The sequence below is a fragment of the Crocodylus porosus genome, unplaced genomic scaffold (genome assembly GCF_001723895.1).
Source record: "Crocodylus porosus isolate Cpor-Errol unplaced genomic scaffold, CroPor_comp1, whole genome shotgun sequence".
NCBI lineage: Eukaryota > Metazoa > Chordata > Crocodylia > Crocodylidae > Crocodylus > Crocodylus porosus.
Window position 1 is genome coordinate 88,926,668 of NW_017728918.1, and position 5,274 is coordinate 88,931,941.

At 45.5% G+C, this 5,274-nt stretch overlaps 1 protein-coding gene across 6 annotated transcripts in view; it reads right to left on the bottom strand.

Moving 5' to 3' along the window:
* Nucleotides 1-5,274, bottom strand: part of CDK19 (cyclin dependent kinase 19) — a 211,018-nt gene that overhangs the window by 153,212 nt on the left and 52,532 nt on the right. The gene's annotated exons all lie outside the window — the stretch shown is intronic.

Below are 5,274 nucleotides of genomic sequence, written 5' to 3' on the forward strand. Positions count from 1 at the left end.
GAGGCTTGATGCCTCCCTAGCTGGAGTCACTTGAGCCCAGTTTTTCTCCTGCCCAGGCAGGGGGTCGGACTTGAAGATCTACAAGGTCCCTACTTCTATGATTCTATGATGTTTCCTGCTAGAGCATTCAAGCAGCTCTTCGCAGGTGCTAATGACAGTGGACATGAAGGCACCCCAAGTGCTACCAACATTTTCCCAGTGTTGACAATTGGAATTAGCCAGTTTTTCATTGAGGAACTGGTGGAAGAGGTCACTCTTGATTGGGTCCTCAAGCCCTTCAACGTTGACTTCCATCAGCATTGCTTCTGCTGCAGCTGTCCTTTGGAAGCCAGTTTGAATGGCATAAATGAGCAGATAAGTGACCCTTCCAGCAATTAACAGAAGTTTAGGGTTGGAAGGGACCTTGTGAGATGGTTGGGTCCAGTCCCCCTGCTCTGGGCAGGAAAGACTGCTGGGGTCACATAATCCCAGCAAGATGTGCGTCCAGTCTTCTTTTGAAGATTTCCAGGGTAGGTGCCTGCACCACCCCCGTTGGGAGTATATTCCAGAGTCTGGTCACATGAACTGTGAAGAAGTTTTTCCTTAAAAACTGTCAGCTCCTAGCATAGCTCAGGTGATACAGATACCTTTATGATCCTGAGCATAAACAATAACGTAGTAGTCAATCAAGTGCCAATGCTTGGGTCTCAGGTGTTGTCATGATGCCTTGCGCCCATTTTTCTGGCAGAATAGGGTGTTGGTGACGGTGCATCTATGTCCTGTGTATTTGGTCAAAAGAAGTATGCCACTGGAGTTGATCTTTTCCATGCCTTCCTTGCCACTGGTTCCGTTCCAGAGGTTTGAGTCTCTTCTGACCTCTGGTGTTGAAATCACTAAGAAAAGCGAAGTGACACTCCCAGCAGCACAGAAGTGGAAAGGGATTGCGGAGTCACAGTGGACTCCAAGATGAACATGAGTCAGTGTGACAAAATCATCAGCAAAGCTAACCACACTTTATCATGCATCAGCAGATGCATGACAAATAGATCCAAGGAGGTGATACTTCCCCTCTATGCAGCACTGGTCAGACTGCAGTTGGAGTACTGTGTCTAGTTTTGGGTGCTGTACTTCAAGAAGGATGTTGATAGACTTGAGAGGGTCCAGAGGAGGCCTACTTGTATGGTTAGGGGCTTACAGGTCAAGCCTTATGAGGAGAGACTGAAGGACCTGGACCTCTTCAGCCTCCACAAGAGAAGGCTGAGAAGTGATCTTGTGGCCACCTACCAATTCATTAGGGGGACACAGAAAGGGATCAGAGATGCTCTGTTTACCAGGGGGCGTCTTGGGGCAACAAGGAACAACGGTCACAAACTGACAGAGAACAGATTTAGGCTAGATATCAGGAAAAACTTCTTCACAGTAAGGGTGGCCAAAATTTGGAATGGGCTTCCAAGGGAAGGGGTGCTCTTCCCCCCTCCCTTAGGGGTCTTTAAGAGAAGGATGGATCGGCATCTGGCTGGGGTCATCTGACCCTAGCACTCTTTTCTGTCTAGGCAGGGGGTCAAACTCAAAGATCTGTTGAGATCCCTTCCAACCCTAGCATCTATGAATCTATAAGAATAAGTCCAACTCCCTCCAGAACATCAGAAAGGACTTGGTCAAGGTTAGCATAGGATTTCTCCTTGGTTTCATCAGTGATGTCGAATCAGGGAATATGCACTGATGGCAGTGGTGTATTGACTCCCTGCCAGTTTAAGACGGAGAGTCATGAGGCACCCATTAATTCTGACAGGGAACTCACTAAGTCAATTTACAAGTTCATTCTTAATAGCGAAACCAACCATGTGAAGCTGATGCTCTTCTTCCTGTTTACCCTTGCAGAAGAAGGCATAGCTGCCTCCTTCTTTGAGCTGCCTATCTCCCGCTTGCCAGGTCTTGCTCACTGCAGCAACAACAATGTTGTGTTACCTGAGTTCTCAAGCCATGGTTGTGGTACAGCTCTCTAGGCGTTCACTGTTAGTCTGTTCATGGGGGGGCCCTGCTGTTCTAGAGGTCGCACAATTGATTGCGTGTCTTCTTTGATTTTGACTGCAAAGGTGATCCAACTGGACACAGTTATCCAGTCAGGGAACAGGTAACTAGGCTATGTTTAGGGCATCTTTCCTAGGGCCTTCCCCATGCAGGGTGAGCAGAGTGGATCAGAACTACTCAGTTGCAATTACAGTTGCCAAATCACACTCCTGGCTACAAATGTTAGACAACCTTCTTGTAGCTGCCGCCTTTGTGCCAGTTCATGACTAAGAGCTTCCAGACCTCACAATCCTGCTCCCATCATCACTATATGGCCACCAAGGACTTGAATGTGCTGGAAAAGTCATTTCCACGGAAAACACCTGTGCATAATTTATCATGCAGCTCCTGCTGCACATCAACTTCCACAGTTGATGACAGAATAGGACCTTGATCCAATGACAAGGAGGCCAAGACAGTTGGAGATCTCATTCCGCTGCAGCCTTTATTTGCCCTTACAGCTGCTGACATTCTAACATCTTCTGTGTACTATGCCATTGAGGACTTGTGAACTATTTTGCAGCTAACCTTCCCTAAAGGTCATGGCACAATCTGCCACCAGTGAACATGCTGGGCTGCTGGTGGCAAAGCTGCACTGCATTATTTGGTAAAACACCTCAAGATGGCACCCCAGCTATTAAAGCAGTCATACCAGTAAGCAAGCTTTAATATTCCCTGAAGGACACTGTCTACTTTAATATATTGGTATGAGTTTTAGTCTACCATCAAAGTCTCTCAGAAAAAAAATGTACGAAAGACTCTCATCAATCCAGGGCACCTCAAGCAACTGTTCACAACCTACCACACAGCATATCATCTCACCCCATAATGAAATAAAGAGTGTGCAGGAGAACTTTTGCTAGTCTGCAACCTAGCTGCACTGCCCTTACTTCCAATTTAATCTACCTGCCCTTGTTTACACATCATGTTCAGGCTGTTAAAATATTGAAATCTGAATTCTTCAAAATCACTCGCATAAAGAAAAACTGAGCTTTGCACATTTGAGATATCTGTATTATTCCCCCTTTCCGGTTGTCATCATGCAAATACATTTCCAAATAACAAGACTAGAAACTAAAATATATTTAGTTTGCACAATGGCTCTTTCTTGCCTAGACTTCCCTTTTCTGAATCTCTTTGCTATTACCATCTTAAGCAGACACGTCTTTACCAAACCCAGTGTCTTTTCTATAGAATTCTAAGTTCACAAGCAAAAGGAGCATTGCAGGTTCTTAGGAGACAGATTTGTAAATTTGTTGATAACATAAGAAAATTAAGTTTCTCTTTGGCAATCACATCACCACCATCTTTAATATTTCACAGCATTTACCAGCCTTAAATTTTACTAAGGTCAGCAGTAGCCTGCCATGCCATCTCTCTTACAGGAGTTTTGTGGGAAATATTCTGAAGAGAAATAGAAGTTGTCAGGTAAAGCATTCAGGAAGTCAGAATGTTATGTATTATAGACTTACAAGCCTTATATGTTGTGTTATTTTATAGGTTGTCATGAACTCCTGAACCAAGCAGGTCAAACAAAGAAAAACCAAGACTATGATGCTGACATTCTTCATGTCACCATAGGAAAGTTAATCACATGCACTCCATTTATTTTATTGGCGGTTATGCTGACATCTGACAAAACTGGCCCCCCACCCTACGGTGACAATGGGAAGAAAAAAGTTACTTTAAATAAAACAGACATCTCTACCCTCCCCTAAACATAAATACAATTAAAAAACAATAAGGAAGCCAAAAGGTAAAGACGAGTAAAATATTACTGTTGTAAAAACGACCATGCAGAAATAAAGATGGCTGGTTGAGATAGTTTAGTCAGAAATGATCCTGCCTTAAGCAAGGGGTTAGACTAGATGGTCCCTTCCAGCACTATTTTTCTATGATTCTGAAAATAAATGCTATAACTAGTGTTAGATAGAGCTGGTATTATTCCCACAAAGGCAGAAACTCTGGCAGGAGGTCACTGGGTGAGGTTTTTTAGCTGTGCTCAACAGCACTGTAACTACCTCTGAACTCCATAGTGAATAACTTGACCTTAGAGCTATGGCTGCTTTAAAGAGAGTACTTTTTTTACTGCCAAATCTCCCTTCGTGGCCTCTTCAATTCCTGACCACCGTAAGCTTTTACACCAGTTTTTCAAATACCTCATTCTTGTGTGATGGTACTAGACAATAAACAGTTTGGGGTACAAATCGTATCTTATGTTTTTACAGCACTGAGCACACTACCAGAATTCAAAGGAGGCAAAATTGTATCTGATCAAACATGTACCTTTTACAATGCTTTCACTAGAAAAAGTGTTTCCTAGCGCAAAACTATTTTTGGTCTCAAAAAAACATATGGGCCAAATCCTGCCTTTAAATATAGGCATGTGGTTCCTAGTAACATCTTAAAAGCTGCAGAAATAATTCAAAGGGCAGAATTTGTACTTAAAATTAGGAATAAAAGCACAATTGAACAATTAAGTAGATCACTGCAGGTAACTGCTGCAAAAAAATATTAAAGCAAAATGGAAAATTAATAGGGGCACACTGATAGAGATTTTGAAGGCTGATACCGACAGCTGATATTTAAGGAGGCATATCGGCCCATGCCAATCCAATACAGCTGCCATCAGCTGGTAAGTCCAGTGTGCTGGAAGGGGGAGAGGAGGGAAGGGGCATGCAGGGGCAGATCCTCACCGCAGGGAGCGTTGAAGGGGGCAGGGGCAGGGGCAGGCACTGTCCAGCCAGGGCGAGGTGGGTGTGGGATGGAGGCATGGCTTGTGGAGTAGGGGCAGCTTCTGCTGTTGTTTGCACCCCTGGAGGGCAGGGAGGCATATGTCCCTGGATCTGCATGGCAAGGGGTGGGCTGCAGCTGCGGGGGGAAGCCAGAGCCAGTGTTGCGCAGGGCTTTTCTTGCCAGGCACTGGGCTCAGAGTGGGCTCTGGTGGCACTGGGAGGAGGCTGTAGCCACACTAAATTCTGCCACAGCTCCACTCCTAGCACTGCGCTGCCACCTGGCACAGCCCCGGCTGAATGCCCCTCCTCTACCCAAGAGCCAGTAAAAACCGCAGCTGCAGTAGGCAGCAGTGCAAGACTGGGAGCAGAGCTGTGGCAAAATCTGGGGTGGCTGCAGCCTCCTCCCAGTGCTGCTGATGCCTGCTTTGAGCCCAGCCCCCGATGAGAAAAGCCCCGTGCAGGACCAGTTCCAGCCCCACTCTGCACCCAT